The sequence below is a fragment of the Pleurodeles waltl genome, unplaced genomic scaffold, assembly GCF_031143425.1.
Source record: "Pleurodeles waltl isolate 20211129_DDA unplaced genomic scaffold, aPleWal1.hap1.20221129 scaffold_67, whole genome shotgun sequence".
Taxonomy (NCBI): Eukaryota; Metazoa; Chordata; class Amphibia; order Caudata; family Salamandridae; genus Pleurodeles; species Pleurodeles waltl.
This window is the reverse complement of record NW_027150384.1, coordinates 27,102-51,042: the sequence shown is the minus strand read 5'-3', so window position 1 is coordinate 51,042 and position 23,941 is coordinate 27,102. Positions and strand designations below refer to the sequence as shown.

At 44.1% G+C, this 23,941-nt stretch overlaps 8 non-coding genes across 8 annotated transcripts; all 8 read right to left on the bottom strand.

The window, feature by feature from the left end:
• Positions 1-1,241: 1,241 nt before the first annotated feature.
• Positions 1,242-1,313, bottom strand: TRNAD-GUC (transfer RNA aspartic acid (anticodon GUC)). The gene has a single exon. It is a non-coding gene; the product is annotated as a tRNA-Asp (tRNA).
• Positions 1,314-1,674: 361 nt separating this feature from the next.
• Positions 1,675-1,760, bottom strand: TRNAY-GUA (transfer RNA tyrosine (anticodon GUA)). Its single transcript is given in 2 exon segments — positions 1,675-1,710; positions 1,724-1,760. It is a non-coding gene; the product is annotated as a tRNA-Tyr (tRNA).
• Positions 1,761-8,369: 6,609 nt separating this feature from the next.
• Positions 8,370-8,441, bottom strand: TRNAD-GUC (transfer RNA aspartic acid (anticodon GUC)). Its single transcript has one exon. It is a non-coding gene; the product is annotated as a tRNA-Asp (tRNA).
• Positions 8,442-8,802: 361 nt separating this feature from the next.
• On the bottom strand, positions 8,803-8,888 carry TRNAY-GUA (transfer RNA tyrosine (anticodon GUA)). The gene is given in 2 exon segments: positions 8,803-8,838; positions 8,852-8,888. It is a non-coding gene; the product is annotated as a tRNA-Tyr (tRNA).
• Positions 8,889-15,496: 6,608 nt separating this feature from the next.
• Positions 15,497-15,568, bottom strand: TRNAD-GUC (transfer RNA aspartic acid (anticodon GUC)). Its single transcript has one exon. It is a non-coding gene; the product is annotated as a tRNA-Asp (tRNA).
• Positions 15,569-15,929: 361 nt separating this feature from the next.
• TRNAY-GUA (transfer RNA tyrosine (anticodon GUA)) lies at positions 15,930-16,015 on the bottom strand. The gene is given in 2 exon segments: positions 15,930-15,965; positions 15,979-16,015. It is a non-coding gene; the product is annotated as a tRNA-Tyr (tRNA).
• Positions 16,016-22,622: 6,607 nt separating this feature from the next.
• TRNAD-GUC (transfer RNA aspartic acid (anticodon GUC)) lies at positions 22,623-22,694 on the bottom strand. Its single transcript has one exon. It is a non-coding gene; the product is annotated as a tRNA-Asp (tRNA).
• A 363-nt stretch (positions 22,695-23,057) lies between these two features.
• TRNAY-GUA (transfer RNA tyrosine (anticodon GUA)) lies at positions 23,058-23,143 on the bottom strand. Its single transcript is given in 2 exon segments — positions 23,058-23,093; positions 23,107-23,143. It is a non-coding gene; the product is annotated as a tRNA-Tyr (tRNA).
• Positions 23,144-23,941: the final 798 nt, after the last annotated feature.

Genomic DNA, 23,941 nt, shown 5'->3' with positions numbered 1-23,941 from the left:
AGACATCACCACACAGGCTTAAACCTACGCTTTCGCCGACTGACCAAGATATACAAAAAGCCAGAATAAAACACCAGACATGGAAGACACACTGCATTCATGGAGACCACGAAGAAAGAGATACTGCACATTAAATAGATTTACATTAAATAGATGGAGAATACTTGACGGAGACACAAACTATTAAAACAAGCATTTGCAATGCAACGGGTCTCGCGTTTGCTCATGTTACAGCTGATCGCGTTGTAAACTCCTAACCCGACTTTTCACCTATCGGGCAAAAGTGCATTTATGTACATAACCCGAAAAAGTGAAGTTAATTATGTAAAGTGCTCGACTTCTGCCAAGCGAGATCGCGCTCGTGAATGAGAGAAAAAGAAGTCCATGAGCCCGATGGAAAACAGCGAGCCTCGCATGTTTTCTGTACTTGGTCGCTGCGCTGGAGGAGGGCGAGCCACCGGAAAAGGCATGACCTATGCGTGCCTTCGACTAATGAAAGCAAGCGGATTTTATTAGGCAAGCCCACGTACCAATAAAAAACACTGACGTGACGTTGACAGGGCTCCGAGCCCTTTTCTAAACACTAAAGCGTCTCGCTGCGATACGCATGCGCGAGCGCATGCAACGCAGGCTCGACCCTAAAAACATGAATAACCAATACACTACCCGGAAGCCTACGTTTCTTCGTTACTACAACTTGCATTCACTCCAATTTCAGAAAAGTACGTTCGTTATTAAAAAAGATACAGTTTGGTTCTAATTGTTTGTATAGATGATATATAGTTTTAGTTGAAAATCAGAGGCGCAACTAGAAAAAGTAATAGTGATGAAGCTTATAATACATTTGAAATTAACCATGACGCGATTACGTGGAATTGATAATCAAGCAAAACAGCCAGTACCAATTGTTCACCACATAGTACTTTGTTTTTCTGTAAATATTAAACATTCGCTGTCGACTAAGTGGTCCATAACTTAAAATCAAAATGTACAAATGTGTTCCGAAAACTTGATTCCTTCATGTTGAAAGCTTTCTCTGTTGGATTTCCAAGCCTGCCAGCTCTGCTAGAGGCGCCTCGGTGTTGGTATTTATTACAATTCTATATGCTGCCACTGATCATATTATACAGTGCACTTCATATACATTAAATCGCAATACTTCTAAAATGTCGAGATTGTAAACGAAACAAATAACAAAATGTATTTCTAAAGTGTAAACATGGTTAAGTCATAAACATAGTCTCCCCGTCGGGGAATTGAACCCCGGTCTCCCGCGTGACAGGCGGGGATACTGACCACTATACTAACGAGGAACTGATAACCCTGGTACCTGACCTCCTACTGATTGTTCTACCTGTCCCCCTGCTGGGGGCGCTGCACCCACAGAAATGTCAGTGTTGACCCCATCTGTGCAAGGAAAGAGCCGCTCTCTTTGTATCACTGATTTACAGCTTCCTCTGCACAGACTCCTCCTTTTCTCTCTCTGACAGTCACTGGGATCAGCGGCTGCACCTCCGTCCATTTCTGCTCTGGCTAAATTCACTTCTTGGTGCCATCTGAGAAAAATGGGGGAGACAAAAACAATTGTCAAGCTCTAGCGTCGTTGCTTCAAAACATGGCGTATTTTAATTTCAGAATGTGAAAAGAAATATGAAGAGCAAATACGAAAAAAAATCCTTCGAGCCGGATTTGAACCAGCGACCTAAGGATATCAGCTTCACCACTACAGTCCTCCGCTCTACCAACTGAGCTATCGAAGGGACGGAAGCATCATGTGACTGCAGCCTTCAGGTTATGTACCTGCCAGCAGTGGGGCCCATGGTGATCATGTGTATGTGTGCTGGGCATTTAAAGACCGAGGTCACATATCAAGCTGTGTCTTCAGGATGCATGCTGGTTATTTTCAGATGCCTATCTCATTCTCCAGCATCACAAACCTACAATCAGCATCATTTCATCTACCACCGGAGTACTTTTTGGAAACTCATCGCACAATAACTACAAAGGGTGACTCTGCATTTTAATTGGCAAGGCGTGCTTTTCCTCTTCATTTGCGTACTCTGGAAAACACATGCCGCTTTAGCAATGCACATTTTCAGTGCTTTTCTAATATCTCAATATTTCAGCAGCAAGCATGGGGGAGGGCTTTCTGTTGAAGTCAGTCATACAGCCATTGTCTTTCCATCTTGATTACCTTTACTTAGAATTCAAAAAAATAAATGTGTCTTGTCGCAGACGCACAAAGTGATTTCTCAGCATTCTCAATGGTTTATTAAAAATAATGGGAACTAACTTTCTTGAGAAAAGTACAGCTCAGGAAATAAAATGGCAAAACCATCACAACAAGTATGTCGGCCAATGAACTCAGCAGGAATGCTGAAAGTTGTGTAGATTCTTAAACTTTGGAAAGCTTGGCGCTCAGTGTAAGAATGATAGGGAGTGTGCGGTGAGGATGCAGGCATGTTGCCCCCCCCTGTGATTGGTGAAGGCGTGAACAATGACAATATTAACACTTACCAGTTTTACATAAAAAACCTTGCTCTAGTGCAAGGGTGCCCAACATAAGTCCAGTAGAGTCGGATCCATGCCGGATTTGCAGGATATCCACAAGATATATATATGATTGCCAGAAATGAACAACAGTTACATATTAAGCTCGTCCGAGGTCACCTTGAAAACCTGGCATGGACGGCCCCGCCTCCCACTGCAATGGAAACCATTCTCTAACACACAGGATGGGGGGAGTGATACTGCTTGCTACCTGGCCTCGTGCAGGAAGGAAGCCAGAGACAGTGTCTGTTAAACTCACTACAAACAGTGGCAACTTGGAACGATTTCACATTTAAGGCTGCACCCAACATTGTCTGCAGCTTGCCAGGCTGTGAGCAGGCCCAGGGTTTGCACAGACTTGAACAGATCCAGCTCTGCTTAAGAGGCTCAGCACTGGTTCTGTAAAGTGTCCATCCCTGGCCAGCCACAGTGCACGTGAGGAGCTGCTCATCCGGTTCTGTGCTCTTGTGCAACAAAAGGAAAGTAAAGTGACCTGATTTCTAAAGTGTTTGCTATTTCCATATGTCACCTTCATAGCACCGTAAATAACCAGTATTCATAGCAGCCACTTTATATACCTTGTGAGGGAAAAGCGTTGAGCCCACTCGGCTCGGATTTAAGAATGTGACCTGTAAGTCATGCTCAGGTACCAGCAGGGGGCACTTTACTAGTGAGCCATCTTGGAGGCTGCCCATGACTGACTCTGCCCTAGCCCACCCCACCTTTTTGAGACAAGCATCTGTTGTGAAAACTCCTCGTCCCCCCCTGGCTCCCAGCAAAGGCCTGACAGCCATCATCTCACCCCTGGAAGCACCTAGAAACTCTGCTGCTAGGCGCTCTCGAGCACAGTGTCAGTCCCACGGCTGCCTGCGTGTCTTTGACTTCTTCAGGCATCCCTCGCGCTTCCACATAAAGTGTAGCTCGTGACACGCATCACCAGAAGGGAGATTATGGTTGGGGCATAGAAGCTAGACCCCAGGCGCTACATTACATACCCTGCACTGATGCTACAGCAATTGGGCATCGTCATTTGAACGTATTTGCCCTGGTTAGTCAGCGCAAATGTCTTTTTATTTAGCACGTTGATATGCCACAAATGTCATCACAAAACAGGATCAGTACAAGTGTAACATATGCATCCCAGAAATGCAGAAGCGTTGGTTCAACACTGCAATGTATGTAATCCCCCCCCCCCCCCGGACTGAAAAATGCACTTAAGGAGCAAACACTTTTTTTTTAGCTCAAATCACTCAGCTGTGTTTTTATAAAACATTACTGGTTTCTTGACAGCAGTGTGAATGATGACCCGAATTGCAGTATGAACAGGGCCTGGCTATTGTTGGCAGCTCTTTCATGGCAGTACCACAATGGCTCCAGATGACAAACAAGCCTTGGTAAAGCTAATAGATCTTGCCTATGTGGGATCTATTGGTTTTGTGAATGTTTTTTTAGCCACATTGTACAGCAGCTCTGGCTTCAGTGCAGCATGGATGAATGTAAAAAAAAGCACTATGAAGTGATCAATGCTGGCTGTGTCATATACAGCTTTTTTCCTTTACTTTCAGCCATGTTGCAGCATGGCTAAATCACTGGCAAAACCAGTAGCTATCACATAGGCGATACCTATTGGCTTTGCCAATGCTTGTGTTCCTTGCCATTAATAACCTGACATCTGAAAAACATCAGGACTTTTACAAGGAGACGTGCACACTACAGGATACTGTCATTTCACTACTAACGCACCTCATGCTTGTCAATGGAAGGTTCCATGGTGTAATGGTTAGCACTCTGGACTTTGAGTCCAGCGATCTGAGTTTGAATCTCGGTAGAACCTGCTGTAGTTTTAATAATTTAACATTCATTTCTTTAGTTTTGTATTATTTTAAAATTTTCAGTCCCGTACTAATTACAAGCGAGCTAATATCTTTTGCACAGTTTACATCATCTATGCGTTGCTTATCTTGTTTATTTGAAATATGTTACTATATGGATGATATCAATTAAAATTGTAGCACAGAAGTATCGCTCGTCATATATATTAATAATGCAGAACAAGTTAGGTGGTCATAGATATTAATAATAATGCAGAACAAGGTAGATGGAAGTGTTAAAAGTGTTTCCGCCCAGTTTCAAACCCGCGACCTTTCACGGGGGCAGCGAACGTGATAACCACTACACTACAGAAACTCGCGGGAGCTGATGTCGCATGTACATTATACTGAGAATTATAAAGGGGTGGGGCATTGGGGGTGACGAGCAGTGAGGGGAGTGCACTGTGCACTCCCCTCAGTGCACATGTGTGTTTGGCCGGCCATCTGGGGCACACTGCTGCCGGGCTGGAGAGAGCAGGCACAGGCTCCCAGTCTGTCTGGGAGCACCGTGGCTGGGCACTCCCAGCCAATCCTAACGCTTCTCTGAGCAGCGTCAGGATTGGCCGCAGGGCAGGCTGGGAGCCTGCTGCTGACGGAGGAGCAGCGGTGCGACGGAGCAGGTAAGTTTTTAGTTTTTTAACTTTTTAATATTGTTAATATTCTCCTTGCCTCCCCACACCCCGCTCTCCACCCCACCTCTGGTAACCCCTGTGAGTCGCGACTGCCACTTAGTCAAGGAGAGTTATCTTTCCCTTAGAGTCCACTCTAGTCAAGGGGGCAAAAAGATTCTGAATCTCTGCCTAACTGAACAACACTTTAATCACCCCAGAGCCTTCCAGTAGCTGACATCACACCCAAAGAAACAATTACTAACAAGACACCATTGTGAATTATGTCCAATTCACTTTTATCCTCTTCTGAACACATCTGCTCCACCTTGGATTACATCCATGCCCAGGAATATAGTAAGGGAGCCGTTCTTGTAGCTCCTTGTTACCAAGTTTCGTCCTTGGCAACCCAACTCTCTCTTCCTTACCTATCACCTGCAGACGAAAGAAAAATAGCGCACAAACAAAGCAAGTTTCATGTTGAAATTAAACATAGGAATTGGCAGACCTTAACTCCAGCTTGAACAATGGAATGGAAGCACATTTTAGTTATGTTTTTACAAATGCAATTGTCTTAAACACAGTAAATGATGAGTGACTATAAAATATATCATTTGTTAAGATACCAAGGTATAAATGCATCTGGTTAACATTTCATAAAAGCAGTTTATATCTAACAAGTGTAATATCACTCACAAAGGCACCATAATGTTGTGGTCTTTTAATGCATCACATTTACATGGGTATAGTTTTTCACACAATATATGAAGGTAAATGCTGTCCTTCTCTTCTACCAAAGAAAGCATAAAGGCACAGCCATGTTATGCTCTGTCACACCCATTGCTGTGAAACATCTGGTGGAGCCCTGGGGGTGCATCTGTAACGTAATGGGTATTTGTAAGGCACGCAATCACCTGCAAGGGTTTCCTGGCGCTGAGCAGGCGTGTGTGTGTGTAGCCCTGTCTAAGGTAGGTTGGTTTATTAAAAACGCAGGTCTTCAACTTCTTGCAGAATTGAAGAAGAGAATAAAATGCTCTTGTGTGAAATGGGAGTCCATTCCATGCTTTAGGAGTGATGCAACAGAACACCCATCCTCCTGATCTGGTTCTCTGTATGTATGGGATGTGTGTGAGTAGGAGCCCTGAGTAGATGGAAGTCTCTTGGTGGTTGTGGAAAGAGAAGCAACTGGTCAAGTAGGTGGGGCCTACGTTGTGTTGTGCCTTGAATGTGTATGTAAGGTGTTTGAAATTAGTTCATTTCTGTTTCGGGAGACAGTGGAGCTCTCTGAGGTATGGTGAGATGTGAATTCAGAGCGGGAGGTTGAGGATGAGTCTGGGTGCCAAATTCCAGGTAGTTTTCTAGTGAGTTATCTGATGTTTCAAGCATAGAGAGCATCCCCGTGGCCCAACTTGCTGCTAACTTGGTCATGAGTGGCAGTTTTCTAGTGTTGCTGGCTGTGGATTCTAATGATGAGTATTGTCTGCTTTCAAGCCCTGCAGGAGGGTTGCCACTTTTTCAGAGAAGAATTCTAAATATTTCTGTCTAGACTCAGGTTACGGAAGGTCCGGGAGATTGTATTTAAATAGTAGTTTGTGGAAAGTTGCACTCCACTCTTTCGGACCTTCATACAAGGAGTAAAACTTTCCTCTTAGCAGTGAACTTACAGCCTGTGATAGTATTCTCTCAGTTCTGAGACTCACACTGAGTAGGGCTTTGAGAAACTTGTTCCAATAAAGAAAATAAAGACGGACTGAAGGGGGCTCAGAAAGAAATGAGGGGTGAAGAAAGAAAGAAGCTGGAATGTGGAGGGAAATAGATTGATGTTGTTAAAGTAATGTTTTATTTTACCAAGTTTGAGAGGGTTTAAAGTTTGACTACTCAGCACTGAAGGTAATGGATATCAAACAAAAAGTCACTGTGGAAACCTGGGATCTTTAGAGCTTCAGTCTAACGTCCTAGCCAAGAGCCCATGGAGGGGCTCTGTTGTTTTGGAGAGCTCACAGGTATCTTTACAGGTGTCCAGGTCTCTCATCACCTCCCCCCTTAGTCTGAAAGAAGCCTCGCCGGGGGTCGCTGCTCTCTTTACAGCAGTGTGGACCAGACATCACCACACAGGCTTAAACCTACGCTTTCGCCGACTGACCAAGATATACAAAAAGCCAGAATAAAACACCAGACATGGAAGACACACTGCATTCATGGAGACCACGAAGAAAGAGATACTGCACATTAAATAGATTTACATTAAATAGATGGAGAATACTTGACGGAGACACAAACTATTAAAACAAGCATTTGCAATGCAACGGGTCTCGCGTTTGCTCATGTTACAGCTGATCGCGTTGTAAACTCCTAACCCGACTTTTCACCTATCGGGCAAAAGTGCATTTATGTACATAACCCGAAAAAGTGAAGTTAATTATGTAAAGTGCTCGACTTCTGCCAAGCGAGATCGCGCTCGTGAATGAGAGAAAAAGAAGTCCATGAGCCCGATGGAAAACAGCGAGCCTCGCATGTTTTCTGTACTTGGTCGCTGCGCTGGAGGAGGGCGAGCCACCGGAAAAGGCATGACCTATGCGTGCCTTCGACTAATGAAAGCAAGCGGATTTTATTAGGCAAGCCCACGTACCAATAAAAAACACTGACGTGACGTTGACAGGGCTCCGAGCCCTTTTCTAAACACTAAAGCGTCTCGCTGCGATACGCATGCGCGAGCGCATGCAACGCAGGCTCGACCCTAAAAACATGAATAACCAATACACTACCCGGAAGCCTACGTTTCTTCGTTACTACAACTTGCATTCACTCCAATTTCAGAAAAGTACGTTCGTTATTAAAAAAGATACAGTTTGGTTCTAATTGTTTGTATAGATGATATATAGTTTTAGTTGAAAATCAGAGGCGCAACTAGAAAAAGTAATAGTGATGAAGCTTATAATACATTTGAAATTAACCATGACGCGATTACGTGGAATTGATAATCAAGCAAAACAGCCAGTACCAATTGTTCACCACATAGTACTTTGTTTTTCTGTAAATATTAAACATTCGCTGTCGACTAAGTGGTCCATAACTTAAAATAAAAATGTACAAATGTGTTCCGAAAACTTGATTCCTTCATGTTGAAAGCTTTCTCTGTTGGATTTCCAAGCCTGCCAGCTCTGCTAGAGGCGCCTCGGTGTTGGTATTTATTACAATTCTATATGCTGCCACTGATCATATTATACAGTGCACTTCATATACATTAAATCGCAATACTTCTAAAATGTCGAGATTGTAAACGAAACAAATAACAAAATGTATTTCTAAAGTGTAAACATGGTTAAGTCATAAACATAGTCTCCCCGTCGGGGAATTGAACCCCGGTCTCCCGCGTGACAGGCGGGGATACTGACCACTATACTAACGAGGAACTGATAACCCTGGTACCTGACCTCCTACTGATTGTTCTACCTGTCCCCCTGCTGGGGGCGCTGCACCCACAGAAATGTCAGTGTTGACCCCATCTGTGCAAGGAAAGAGCCGCTCTCTTTGTATCACTGATTTACAGCTTCCTCTGCACAGACTCCTCCTTTTCTCTCTCTGACAGTCACTGGGATCAGCGGCTGCACCTCCGTCCATTTCTGCTCTGGCTAAATTCACTTCTTGGTGCCATCTGAGAAAAATGGGGGAGACAAAAACAATTGTCAAGCTCTAGCGTCGTTGCTTCAAAACATGGCGTATTTTAATTTCAGAATGTGAAAAGAAATATGAAGAGCAAATACGAAAAAAAATCCTTCGAGCCGGATTTGAACCAGCGACCTAAGGATATCAGCTTCACCACTACAGTCCTCCGCTCTACCAACTGAGCTATCGAAGGGACGGAAGCATCATGTGACTGCAGCCTTCAGGTTATGTACCTGCCAGCAGTGGGGCCCATGGTGATCATGTGTATGTGTGCTGGGCATTTAAAGACCGAGGTCACATATCAAGCTGTGTCTTCAGGATGCATGCTGGTTATTTTCAGATGCCTATCTCATTCTCCAGCATCACAAACCTACAATCAGCATCATTTCATCTACCACCGGAGTACTTTTTGGAAACTCATCGCACAATAACTACAAAGGGTGACTCTGCATTTTAATTGGCAAGGCGTGCTTTTCCTCTTCATTTGCGTACTCTGGAAAACACATGCCGCTTTAGCAATGCACATTTTCAGTGCTTTTCTAATATCTCAATATTTCAGCAGCAAGCATGGGGGAGGGCTTTCTGTTGAAGTCAGTCATACAGCCATTGTCTTTCCATCTTGATTACCTTTACTTAGAATTCAAAAAAATAAATGTGTCTTGTCGCAGACGCACAAAGTGATTTCTCAGCATTCTCAATGGTTTATTAAAAATAATGGGAACTAACTTTCTTGAGAAAAGTACAGCTCAGGAAATAAAATGGCAAAACCATCACAACAAGTATGTCGGCCAATGAACTCAGCAGGAATGCTGAAAGTTGTGTAGATTCTTAAACTTTGGAAAGCTTGGCGCTCAGTGTAAGAATGATAGGGAGTGTGCGGTGAGGATGCAGGCATGTTGCCCCCCCCTGTGATTGGTGAAGGCGTGAACAATGACAATATTAACACTTACCAGTTTTACATAAAAAACCTTGCTCTAGTGCAAGGGTGCCCAACATAAGTCCAGTAGAGTCGGATCCATGCCGGATTTGCAGGATATCCACAAGATATATATATGATTGCCAGAAATGAACAACAGTTACATATTAAGCTCGTCCGAGGTCACCTTGAAAACCTGGCATGGACGGCCCCGCCTCCCACTGCAATGGAAACCATTCTCTAACACACAGGATGGGGGGAGTGATACTGCTTGCTACCTGGCCTCGTGCAGGAAGGAAGCCAGAGACAGTGTCTGTTAAACTCACTACAAACAGTGGCAACTTGGAACGATTTCACATTTAAGGCTGCACCCAACATTGTCTGCAGCTTGCCAGGCTGTGAGCAGGCCCAGGGTTTGCACAGACTTGAACAGATCCAGCTCTGCTTAAGAGGCTCAGCACTGGTTCTGTAAAGTGTCCATCCCTGGCCAGCCACAGTGCACGTGAGGAGCTGCTCATCCGGTTCTGTGCTCTTGTGCAACAAAAGGAAAGTAAAGTGACCTGATTTCTAAAGTGTTTGCTATTTCCATATGTCACCTTCATAGCACCGTAAATAACCAGTATTCATAGCAGCCACTTTATATACCTTGTGAGGGAAAAGCGTTGAGCCCACTCGGCTCGGATTTAAGAATGTGACCTGTAAGTCATGCTCAGGTACCAGCAGGGGGCACTTTACTAGTGAGCCATCTTGGAGGCTGCCCATGACTGACTCTGCCCTAGCCCACCCCACCTTTTTGAGACAAGCATCTGTTGTGAAAACTCCTCGTCCCCCCCTGGCTCCCAGCAAAGGCCTGACAGCCATCATCTCACCCCTGGAAGCACCTAGAAACTCTGCTGCTAGGCGCTCTCGAGCACAGTGTCAGTCCCACGGCTGCCTGCGTGTCTTTGACTTCTTCAGGCATCCCTCGCGCTTCCACATAAAGTGTAGCTCGTGACACGCATCACCAGAAGGGAGATTATGGTTGGGGCATAGAAGCTAGACCCCAGGCGCTACATTACATACCCTGCACTGATGCTACAGCAATTGGGCATCGTCATTTGAACGTATTTGCCCTGGTTAGTCAGCGCAAATGTCTTTTTATTTAGCACGTTGATATGCCACAAATGTCATCACAAAACAGGATCAGTACAAGTGTAACATATGCATCCCAGAAATGCAGAAGCGTTGGTTCAACACTGCAATGTATGTAATCCCCCCCCCCCCCGGACTGAAAAATGCACTTAAGGAGCAAACACTTTTTTTTTAGCTCAAATGACTCAGCTGTGTTTTTATAAAACATTACTGGTTTCTTGACAGCAGTGTGAATGATGACCCGAATTGCAGTATGAACAGGGCCTGGCTATTGTTGGCAGCTCTTTCATGGCAGTACCACAATGGCTCCAGATGACAAACAAGCCTTGGTAAAGCTAATAGATCTTGCCTATGTGGGATCTATTGGTTTTGTGAATGTTTTTTTAGCCACATTGTACAGCAGCTCTGGCTTCAGTGCAGCATGGATGAATGTAAAAAAAAGCACTATGAAGTGATCAATGCTGGCTGTGTCATATACAGCTTTTTTCCTTTACTTTCAGCCATGTTGCAGCATGGCTAAATCACTGGCAAAACCAGTAGCTATCACATAGGCGATACCTATTGGCTTTGCCAATGCTTGTGTTCCTTGCCATTAATAACCTGACATCTGAAAAACATCAGGACTTTTACAAGGAGACGTGCACACTACAGGATACTGTCATTTCACTACTAACGCACCTCATGCTTGTCAATGGAAGGTTCCATGGTGTAATGGTTAGCACTCTGGACTTTGAGTCCAGCGATCTGAGTTTGAATCTCGGTAGAACCTGCTGTAGTTTTAATAATTTAACATTCATTTCTTTAGTTTTGTATTATTTTAAAATTTTCAGTCCCGTACTAATTACAAGCGAGCTAATATCTTTTGCACAGTTTACATCATCTATGCGTTGCTTATCTTGTTTATTTGAAATATGTTACTATATGGATGATATCAATTAAAATTGTAGCACAGAAGTATCGCTCGTCATATATATTAATAATGCAGAACAAGTTAGGTGGTCATAGATATTAATAATAATGCAGAACAAGGTAGATGGAAGTGTTAAAAGTGTTTCCGCCCAGTTTCAAACCCGCGACCTTTCACGGGGGCAGCGAACGTGATAACCACTACACTACAGAAACTCGCGGGAGCTGATGTCGCATGTACATTATACTGAGAATTATAAAGGGGTGGGGCATTGGGGGTGACGAGCAGTGAGGGGAGTGCACTGTGCACTCCCCTCAGTGCACATGTGTGTTTGGCCGGCCATCTGGGGCACACTGCTGCCGGGCTGGAGAGAGCAGGCACAGGCTCCCAGTCTGTCTGGGAGCACCGTGGCTGGGCACTCCCAGCCAATCCTAACGCTTCTCTGAGCAGCGTCAGGATTGGCCGCAGGGCAGGCTGGGAGCCTGCTGCTGACGGAGGAGCAGCGGTGCGACGGAGCAGGTAAGTTTTTAGTTTTTTAACTTTTTAATATTGTTAATATTCTCCTTGCCTCCCCACACCCCGCTCTCCACCCCACCTCTGGTAACCCCTGTGAGTCGCGACTGCCACTTAGTCAAGGAGAGTTATCTTTCCCTTAGAGTCCACTCTAGTCAAGGGGGCAAAAAGATTCTGAATCTCTGCCTAACTGAACAACACTTTAATCACCCCAGAGCCTTCCAGTAGCTGACATCACACCCAAAGAAACAATTACTAACAAGACACCATTGTGAATTATGTCCAATTCACTTTTATCCTCTTCTGAACACATCTGCTCCACCTTGGATTACATCCATGCCCAGGAATATAGTAAGGGAGCCGTTCTTGTAGCTCCTTGTTACCAAGTTTCGTCCTTGGCAACCCAACTCTCTCTTCCTTACCTATCACCTGCAGACGAAAGAAAAATAGCGCACAAACAAAGCAAGTTTCATGTTGAAATTAAACATAGGAATTGGCAGACCTTAACTCCAGCTTGAACAATGGAATGGAAGCACATTTTAGTTATGTTTTTACAAATGCAATTGTCTTAAACACAGTAAATGATGAGTGACTATAAAATATATCATTTGTTAAGATACCAAGGTATAAATGCATCTGGTTAACATTTCATAAAAGCAGTTTATATCTAACAAGTGTAATATCACTCACAAAGGCACCATAATGTTGTGGTCTTTTAATGCATCACATTTACATGGGTATAGTTTTTCACACAATATATGAAGGTAAATGCTGTCCTTCTCTTCTACCAAAGAAAGCATAAAGGCACAGCCATGTTATGCTCTGTCACACCCATTGCTGTGAAACATCTGGTGGAGCCCTGGGGGTGCATCTGTAACGTAATGGGTATTTGTAAGGCACGCAATCACCTGCAAGGGTTTCCTGGCGCTGAGCAGGCGTGTGTGTGTGTAGCCCTGTCTAAGGTAGGTTGGTTTATTAAAAACGCAGGTCTTCAACTTCTTGCAGAATTGAAGAAGAGAATAAAATGCTCTTGTGTGAAATGGGAGTCCATTCCATGCTTTAGGAGTGATGCAACAGAACACCCATCCTCCTGATCTGGTTCTCTGTATGTATGGGATGTGTGTGAGTAGGAGCCCTGAGTAGATGGAAGTCTCTTGGTGGTTGTGGAAAGAGAAGCAACTGGTCAAGTAGGTGGGGCCTACGTTGTGTTGTGCCTTGAATGTGTATGTAAGGTGTTTGAAATTAGTTCATTTCTGTTTCGGGAGACAGTGGAGCTCTCTGAGGTATGGTGAGATGTGAATTCAGAGCGGGAGGTTGAGGATGAGTCTGGGTGCCAAATTCCAGGTAGTTTTCTAGTGAGTTATCTGATGTTTCAAGCATAGAGAGCATCCCCGTGGCCCAACTTGCTGCTAACTTGGTCATGAGTGGCAGTTTTCTAGTGTTGCTGGCTGTGGATTCTAATGATGAGTATTGTCTGCTTTCAAGCCCTGCAGGAGGGTTGCCACTTTTTCAGAGAAGAATTCTAAATATTTCTGTCTAGACTCAGGTTACGGAAGGTCCGGGAGATTGTATTTAAATAGTAGTTTGTGGAAAGTTGCACTCCACTCTTTCGGACCTTCATACAAGGAGTAAAACTTTCCTCTTAGCAGTGAACTTACAGCCTGTGATAGTATTCTCTCAGTTCTGAGACTCACACTGAGTAGGGCTTTGAGAAACTTGTTCCAATAAAGAAAATAAAGACGGACTGAAGGGGGCTCAGAAAGAAATGAGGGGTGAAGAAAGAAAGAAGCTGGAATGTGGAGGGAAATAGATTGATGTTGTTAAAGTAATGTTTTATTTTACCAAGTTTGAGAGGGTTTAAAGTTTGACTACTCAGCACTGAAGGTAATGGATATCAAACAAAAAGTCACTGTGGAAACCTGGGATCTTTAGAGCTTCAGTCTAACGTCCTAGCCAAGAGCCCATGGAGGGGCTCTGTTGTTTTGGAGAGCTCACAGGTATCTTTACAGGTGTCCAGGTCTCTCATCACCTCCCCCCTTAGTCTGAAAGAAGCCTCGCCGGGGGTCGCTGCTCTCTTTACAGCAGTGTGGACCAGACATCACCACACAGGCTTAAACCTACGCTTTCGCCGACTGACCAAGATATACAAAAAGCCAGAATAAAACACCAGACATGGAAGACACACTGCATTCATGGAGACCACGAAGAAAGAGATACTGCACATTAAATAGATTTACATTAAATAGATGGAGAATACTTGACGGAGACACAAACTATTAAAACAAGCATTTGCAATGCAACGGGTCTCGCGTTTGCTCATGTTACAGCTGATCGCGTTGTAAACTCCTAACCCGACTTTTCACCTATCGGGCAAAAGTGCATTTATGTACATAACCCGAAAAAGTGAAGTTAATTATGTAAAGTGCTCGACTTCTGCCAAGCGAGATCGCGCTCGTGAATGAGAGAAAAAGAAGTCCATGAGCCCGATGGAAAACAGCGAGCCTCGCATGTTTTCTGTACTTGGTCGCTGCGCTGGAGGAGGGCGAGCCACCGGAAAAGGCATGACCTATGCGTGCCTTCGACTAATGAAAGCAAGCGGATTTTATTAGGCAAGCCCACGTACCAATAAAAAACACTGACGTGACGTTGACAGGGCTCCGAGCCCTTTTCTAAACACTAAAGCGTCTCGCTGCGATACGCATGCGCGAGCGCATGCAACGCAGGCTCGACCCTAAAAACATGAATAACCAATACACTACCCGGAAGCCTACGTTTCTTCGTTACTACAACTTGCATTCACTCCAATTTCAGAAAAGTACGTTCGTTATTAAAAAAGATACAGTTTGGTTCTAATTGTTTGTATAGATGATATATAGTTTTAGTTGAAAATCAGAGGCGCAACTAGAAAAAGTAATAGTGATGAAGCTTATAATACATTTGAAATTAACCATGACGCGATTACGTGGAATTGATAATCAAGCAAAACAGCCAGTACCAATTGTTCACCACATAGTACTTTGTTTTTCTGTAAATATTAAACATTCGCTGTCGACTAAGTGGTCCATAACTTAAAATAAAAATGTACAAATGTGTTCCGAAAACTTGATTCCTTCATGTTGAAAGCTTTCTCTGTTGGATTTCCAAGCCTGCCAGCTCTGCTAGAGGCGCCTCGGTGTTGGTATTTATTACAATTCTATATGCTGCCACTGATCATATTATACAGTGCACTTCATATACATTAAATCGCAATACTTCTAAAATGTCGAGATTGTAAACGAAACAAATAACAAAATGTATTTCTAAAGTGTAAACATGGTTAAGTCATAAACATAGTCTCCCCGTCGGGGAATTGAACCCCGGTCTCCCGCGTGACAGGCGGGGATACTGACCACTATACTAACGAGGAACTGATAACCCTGGTACCTGACCTCCTACTGATTGTTCTACCTGTCCCCCTGCTGGGGGCGCTGCACCCACAGAAATGTCAGTGTTGACCCCATCTGTGCAAGGAAAGAGCCGCTCTCTTTGTATCACTGATTTACAGCTTCCTCTGCACAGACTCCTCCTTTTCTCTCTCTGACAGTCACTGGGATCAGCGGCTGCACCTCCGTCCATTTCTGCTCTGGCTAAATTCACTTCTTGGTGCCATCTGAGAAAAATGGGGGAGACAAAAACAATTGTCAAGCTCTAGCGTCGTTGCTTCAAAACATGGCGTATTTTAATTTCAGAATGTGAAAAGAAATATGAAGAGCAAATACGAAAAAAAATCCTTCGAGCCGGATTTGAACCAGCGACCTAAGGATATCAGCTTCACCACTACAGTCCTCCGCTCTACCAACTGAGCTATCGAAGGGACGGAAGCATCATGTGACTGCAGCCTTCAGGTTATGTACCTGCCAGCAGTGGGGCCCATGGTGATCATGTGTATGTGTGCTGGGCATTTAAAGACCGAGGTCACATATCAAGCTGTGTCTTCAGGATGCATGCTGGTTATTTTCAGATGCCTATCTCATTCTCCAGCATCACAAACCTACAATCAGCATCATTTCATCTACCACCGGAGTACTTTTTGGAAACTCATCGCACAATAACTACAAAGGGTGACTCTGCATTTTAATTGGCAAGGCGTGCTTTTCCTCTTCATTTGCGTACTCTGGAAAACACATGCCGCTTTAGCAATGCACATTTTCAGTGCTTTTCTAATATCTCAATATTTCAGCAGCAAGCATGGGGGAGGGCTTTCTGTTGAAGTCAGTCATACAGCCATTGTCTTTCCATCTTGATTACCTTTACTTAGAATTCAAAAAAATAAATGTGTCTTGTCGCAGACGCACAAAGTGATTTCTCAGCATTCTCAATGGTTTATTAAAAATAATGGGAACTAACTTTCTTGAGAAAAGTACAGCTCAGGAAATAAAATGGCAAAACCATCACAACAAGTATGTCGGCCAATGAACTCAGCAGGAATGCTGAAAGTTGTGTAGATTCTTAAACTTTGGAAAGCTTGGCGCTCAGTGTAAGAATGATAGGGAGTGTGCGGTGAGGATGCAGGCATGTTGCCCCCCCCTGTGATTGGTGAAGGCGTGAACAATGACAATATTAACACTTACCAGTTTTACATAAAAAACCTTGCTCTAGTGCAAGGGTGCCCAACATAAGTCCAGTAGAGTCGGATCCATGCCGGATTTGCAGGATATCCACAAGATATATATATGATTGCCAGAAATGAACAACAGTTACATATTAAGCTCGTCCGAGGTCACCTTGAAAACCTGGCATGGACGGCCCCGCCTCCCACTGCAATGGAAACCATTCTCTAACACACAGGATGGGGGGAGTGATACTGCTTGCTACCTGGCCTCGTGCAGGAAGGAAGCCAGAGACAGTGTCTGTTAAACTCACTACAAACAGTGGCAACTTGGAACGATTTCACATTTAAGGCTGCACCCAACATTGTCTGCAGCTTGCCAGGCTGTGAGCAGGCCCAGGGTTTGCACAGACTTGAACAGATCCAGCTCTGCTTAAGAGGCTCAGCACTGGTTCTGTAAAGTGTCCATCCCTGGCCAGCCACAGTGCACGTGAGGAGCTGCTCATCCGGTTCTGTGCTCTTGTGCAACAAAAGGAAAGTAAAGTGACCTGATTTCTAAAGTGTTTGCTATTTCCATATGTCACCTTCATAGCACCGTAAATAACCAGTATTCATAGCAGCCACTTTATATACCTTGTGAGGGAAAAGCGTTGAGCCCACTCGGCTCGGATTTAAGAATGTGACCTGTAAGTCATGCTCAGGTACCAGCAGGGGGCACTTTACTAGTGAGCCATCTTGGAGGCTGCCCATGACTGACTCTGCCCTAGCCCACCCCACCTTTTTGAGACAAGCATCTGTTGTGAAAACTCCTCGTCCCCCCCTGGCTCCCAGCAAAGGCCTGACAGCCATCATCTCACCCCTGGAAGCACCTAGAAACTCTGCTGCTAGGCGCTCTCGAGCACAGTGTCAGTCCCACGGCTGCCTGCGTGTCTTTGACTTCTTCAGGCATCCCTCGCGCTTCCACATAAAGTGTAGCTCGTGACACGCATCACCAGAAGGGAGATTATGGTTGGGGCATAGAAGCTAGACCCCAGGCGCTACATTACATACCCTGCACTGATGCTACAGCAATTGGGCATCGTCATTTGAACGTATTTGCCCTGGTTAGTCAGCGCAAATGTCTTTTTATTTAGCACGTTGATATGCCACAAATGTCATCACAAAACAGGATCAGTACAAGTGTAACATATGCATCCCAGAAATGCAGAAGCGTTGGTTCAACACTGCAATGTATGTAATCCCCCCCCCCCCGGACTGAAAAATGCACTTAAGGAGCAAACACTTTTTTTTTAGCTCAAATCACTCAGCTGTGTTTTTATAAAACATTACTGGTTTCTTGACAGCAGTGTGAATGATGACCCGAATTGCAGTATGAACAGGGCCTGGCTATTGTTGGCAGCTCTTTCATGGCAGTACCACAATGGCTCCAGATGACAAACAAGCCTTGGTAAAGCTAATAGATCTTGCCTATGTGGGATCTATTGGTTTTGTGAATGTTTTTTTAGCCACATTGTACAGCAGCTCTGGCTTCAGTGCAGCATGGATGAATGTAAAAAAAAGCACTATGAAGTGATCAATGCTGGCTGTGTCATATACAGCTTTTTTCCTTTACTTTCAGCCATGTTGCAGCATGGCTAAATCACTGGCAAAACCAGTAGCTATCACATAGGCGATACCTATTGGCTTTGCCAATGCTTGTGTTCCTTGCCATTAATAACCTGACATCTGAAAAACATCAGGACTTTTACAAGGAGACGTGCACACTACAGGATACTGTCATTTCACTACTAACGCACCTCATGCTTGTCAATGGAAGGTTCCATGGTGTAATGGTTAGCACTCTGGACTTTGAGTCCAGCGATCTGAGTTTGAATCTCGGTAGAACCTGCTGTAGTTTTAATAATTTAACATTCATTTCTTTAGTTTTGTATTATTTTAAAATTTTCAGTCCCGTACTAATTACAAGCGAGCTAATATCTTTTGCACAGTTTACATCATCTATGCGTTGCTTATCTTGTTTATTTGAAATATGTTACTATATGGATGATATCAATTAAAATTGTAGCACAGAAGTATCGCTCGTCATATATATTAATAATGCAGAACAAGTTAGGTGGTCATAGATATTAATAATAATGCAGAACAAGGTAGATGGAAGTGTTAAAAGTGTTTCCGCCCAGTTTCAAACCCGCGACCTTTCACAGGGGCAGCGAACGTGATAACCACTACACTACAGAAACTCGCGGGAGCTGATGTCGCATGTACATTATACTGAGAATTATAAAGGGGTGGGGCATTGGGGGTGACGAGCAGTGAGGGGAGTGCACTGTGCACTCCCCTCAGTGCACATGTGTGTTTGGCCGGCCATCTGGGGCACACTGCTGCTGGGCTGGAGAGAGCAGGCACAGGCTCCCAGTCTGTCTGGGAGCACCGTGGCTGGGCACTCCCAGCCAATCCTAACGCTTCTCTGAGCAGCGTCAGGATTGGCCGCAGGGCAGGCTGGGAGCCTGCTGCTGACGGAGGAGCAGCGGTGCGACGGAGCAGGTAAGTTTTTAGTTTTTTAACTTTTTAATATTGTTAATATTCTCCTTGCCTCCCCACACCCCGCTCTCCACCCCACCTCTGGTAAACCCTGTGAGTCGCGACTGCCACTTAGTCAAGGAGAGTTATCTTTCCCTTAGAGTCCACTCTAGTCAAGGGGGCAAAAAGATTCTGAATCTCTGCCTAACTGAACAACACTTTAATCACCCCAGAGCCTTCCAGTAGCTGACATCACACCCAAAGAAACAATTACTAACAAGACACCATTGTGAATTATGTCCAATTCACTTTTATCCTCTTCTGAACACATCTGCTCCACCTTGGATTACATCCATGCCCAGGAATATAGTAAGGGAGCCGTTCTTGTAGCTCCTTGTTACCAAGTTTCGTCCTTGGCAACCCAACTCTCTCTTCCTTACCTATCACCTGCAGACGAAAGAAAAATAGCGCACAAACAAAGCAAGTTTCATGTTGAAATTAAACATAGGAATTGGCAGACCTTAACTCCAGCTTGAACAATGGAATGGAAGCACATTTTAGTTATGTTTTTACAAATGCAATTGTCTTAAACACAGTAAATGATGAGTGACTATAAAATATATCATTTGTTAAGATACCAAGGTATAAATGCATCTGGTTAACATTTCATAAAAGCAGTTTATATCTAACAAGTGTAATATCACTCACAAAGGCACCATAATGTTGTGGTCTTTTAATGCATCACATTTACATGGGTATAGTTTTTCACACAATATATGAAGGTAAATGCTGTCCTTCTCTTCTACCAAAGAAAGCATAAAGGCACAGCCATGTTATGCTCTGTCACACCCATTGCTGTGAAACATCTGGTGGAGCCCTGGGGGTGCATCTGTAACGTAATGGGTATTTGTAAGGCACGCAATCACCTGCAAGGGTTTCCTGGCGCTGAGCAGGCGTGTGTGTGTGTAGCCCTGTCTAAGGTAGGTTGGTTTATTAAAAACGCAGGTCTTCAACTTCTTGCAGAATTGAAGAAGAGAATAAAATGCTCTTGTGTGAAATGGGAGTCCATTCCATGCTTTAGGAGTGATGCAACAGAACACCCATCCTCCTGATCTGGTTCTCTGTATGTATGGGATGTGTGTGAGTAGGAGCCCTGAGTAGATGGAAGTCTCTTGGTGGTTGTGGAAAGAGAAGCAACTGGTCAAGTAGGTGGGGCCTACGTTGTGTTGTGCCTTGAATGTGTATGTAAGGTGTTTGAAATTAGTTCATTTCTGTTTCGGGAGACAGTGGAGCTCTCTGAGGTATGGTGAGATGTGAATTCAGAGCGGGAGGTTGAGGATGAGTCTGGGTGCCAAATTCCAGGTAGTTTTCTAGTGAGTTATCTGATGTTTCAAGCATAGAGAGCATCCCCGTGGCCCAACTTGCTGCTAACTTGGTCATGAGTGGCAGTTTTCTAGTGTTGCTGGCTGTGGATTCTAATGATGAGTATTGTCTGCTTTCAAGCCCTGCAGGAGGGTTGCCACTTTTTCAGAGAAGAATTCTAAATATTTCTGTCTAGACTCAGGTTACGGAAGGTCCGGGAGATTGTATTTAAATAGTAGTTTGTGGAAAGTTGCACTCCACTCTTTCGGACCTTCATACAAGGAGTAAAACTTTCCTCTTAGCAGTGAACTTACAGCCTGTGATAGTATTCTCTCAGTTCTGAGACTCACACTGAGTAGGGCTTTGAGAAACTTGTTCCAATAAAGAAAATAAAGACGGACTGAAGGGGGCTCAGAAAGAAATGAGGGGTGAAGAAAGAAAGAAGCTGGAATGTGGAGGGAAATAGATTGATGTTGTTAAAGTAATGTTTTATTTTACCAAGTTTGAGAGGGTTTAAAGTTTGACTACTCAGCACTGAAGGTAATGGATATCAAACAAAAAGTCACTGTGGAAACCTGGGATCTTTAGAGCTTCAGTCTAACGTCCTAGCCAAGAGCCCATGGAGGGGCTCTGTTGTTTTGGAGAGCTCACAGGTATCTTTACAGGTGTCCAGGTCTCTCATCACCTCCCCCCTTAGTCTGAAAGAAGCCTCGCCGGGGGTCGCTGCTCTCTTTACAGCAGTGTGGACCAGACATCACCACACAGGCTTAAACCTACGCTTTCGCCGACTGACCAAGATATACAAAAAGCCAGAATAAAACACCAGACATGGAAGACACACTGCATTCATGGAGACCACGAAGAAAGAGATACTGCACATTAAATAGATTTACATTAAATAGATGGAGAATACTTGACGGAGACACAAACTATTAAAACAAGCATTTGCAATGCAACGGGTCTCGCGTTTGCTCATGTTACAGCTGATCGCGTTGTAAACTCCTAACCCGACTTTTCACCTATCGGGCAAAAGTGCATTTATGTACATAACCCGAAAAAGTGAAGTTAATTATGTAAAGTGCTCGACTTCTGCCAAGCGAGATCGCGCTCGTGAATGAGAGAAAAAGAAGTCCATGAGCCCGATGGAAAACAGCGAGCCTCGCATGTTTTCTGTACTTGGTCGCTGCGCTGGAGGAGGGCGAGCCACCGGAAAAGGCATGACCTATGCGTGCCTTCGACTAATGAAAGCAAGCGGATTTTATTAGGCAAGCCCACGTACCAATAAAAAACACTGACGTGACGTTGACAGGGCTCCGAGCCCTTTTCTAAACACTAAAGCGTCTCGCTGCGATACGCATGCGCGAGCGCATGCAACGCAGGCTCGACCCTAAAAACATGAATAACCAATACACTACCCGGAAGCCTACGTTTCTTCGTTACTACAACTTGCATTCACTCCAATTTCAGAAAAGTACGTTCGTTATTAAAAAAGATACAGTTTGGTTCTAATTGTTTGTATAGATGATATATAGTTTTAGTTGAAAATCAGAGGCGCAACTAGAAAAAGTAATAGTGATGAAGCTTATAATACATTTGAAATTAACCATGACGCGATTACGTGGAATTGATAATCAAGCAAAACAGCCAGTACCAATTGTTCACCACATAGTACTTTGTTTTTCTGTAAATATTAAACATTCGCTGTCGACTAAGTGGTCCATAACTTAAAATCAAAATGTACAAATGTGTTCCCAAAACTTGATTCCTTCATGTTGAAAGCTTTCTCTGTTGGATTTCCAAGCCTGCCAGCTCTGCTAGAGGCGCCTCGGTGTTGGTATTTATTACAATTCTATATGCTGCCACTGATCATATTATACAGTGCACTTCATATACATTAAATCGCAATACTTCTCAAATGTCGAGATTGTAAACGAAACAAATAACAAAATGTATTTCTAAAGTGTAAACATGGTTAAGTCATAAACATAGTCTCCCCGTCGGGGAATTGAACCCCGGTCTCCCGCGTGACAGGCGGGGATACTGACCACTATACTAACGAGGAACTGATGACTCCCTGGTACCTGACCTCCTACTGATTGTTCTACCTGTCCCCCTGCTGGGGGCGCTGCACCCACAGAAATGTCAGTGTTGACCCCATCTGTGCAAGGAAAGAGCCGCTCTCTTTGTATCACTGATTTACAGCTTCCTCTGCACAGACTCCTCCTTTTCTCTCTCTGACAATCCCTGGGATCAGCGGCTGCACCTCCATCCATTTCTGCTCTGGCTAAATTCACTTCTTGGTGCCATCTGAGAAAAATGGGGGAGACAAAAACAATTGTCAAGCTCTAGCGTCGTTGCTTCAAAACATGGCGTATTTTAATTTCAGAATGTGAAAAGAAATATGAAGAGCAAATACGAAAAAAAATCCTTCGAGCCGGATTTGAACCAGCGACCTAAGGATATCAGCTTCACCACTACAGTCCTCCGCTCTACCAACTGAGCTATCGAAGGGACGGAAGCAGCATGTGACTGCAGCCTTCAGGTTATGTACCTGCCAGCAGTGGGGCCCATGGTGACCATGTGTATGTGTGCTGGGCATTTAAAGACCGAGGTCACATATCAAGCTGTGTCTTCAGGATGCATGCTGTTTATTTTCAGATGCCTATCTCATTCTCCAGCATCACAAACCTACAATCAGCATCATTTCATCTACCACCGGAGTACTTTTTGGAAACTCATCGCACAATAACTACAAAGGGTGACTCTGCATTTTAATTGGCAAGGCGTGCTTTTCCTCTTCATTTGCGTACTCTGGAAAACACATGCCGCTTTAGCAATGCACATTTTCAGTGCTTTTCTAATATCTCAATATTTCAGCAGCAAGCATGGGGGAGGGCTTTCTGTTGAAGTCAGTCATACAGCCATTGTCTTTCCATCTTGATTACCTTTACTTAGAATTCAAAAAAATAAATGTGTCTTGTCGCAGACGCACAAAGTGATTTCTCAGCATTCTCAATGGTTTATTAAAAATAATGGGAACTAACTTTCTTGAGAAAAGTACAGCTCAGGAAATAAAATGGCAAAACCATCACAACAAGTATGTCGGCCAATGAACTCAGCAGGAATGCTGAAAGTTGTGTAGATTCTTAAACTTTGGAAAGCTTGGCGCTCAGTGTAAGAATGATAGGGAGTGTGCGGTGAGGATGCAGGCATGTTGCCCCCCCCTGTGATTGGTGAAGGCGTGAACAATGACAATATTAACACTTACCAGTTTTACATAAAAAACCTTGCTCTAGTGCAAGGGTGCCC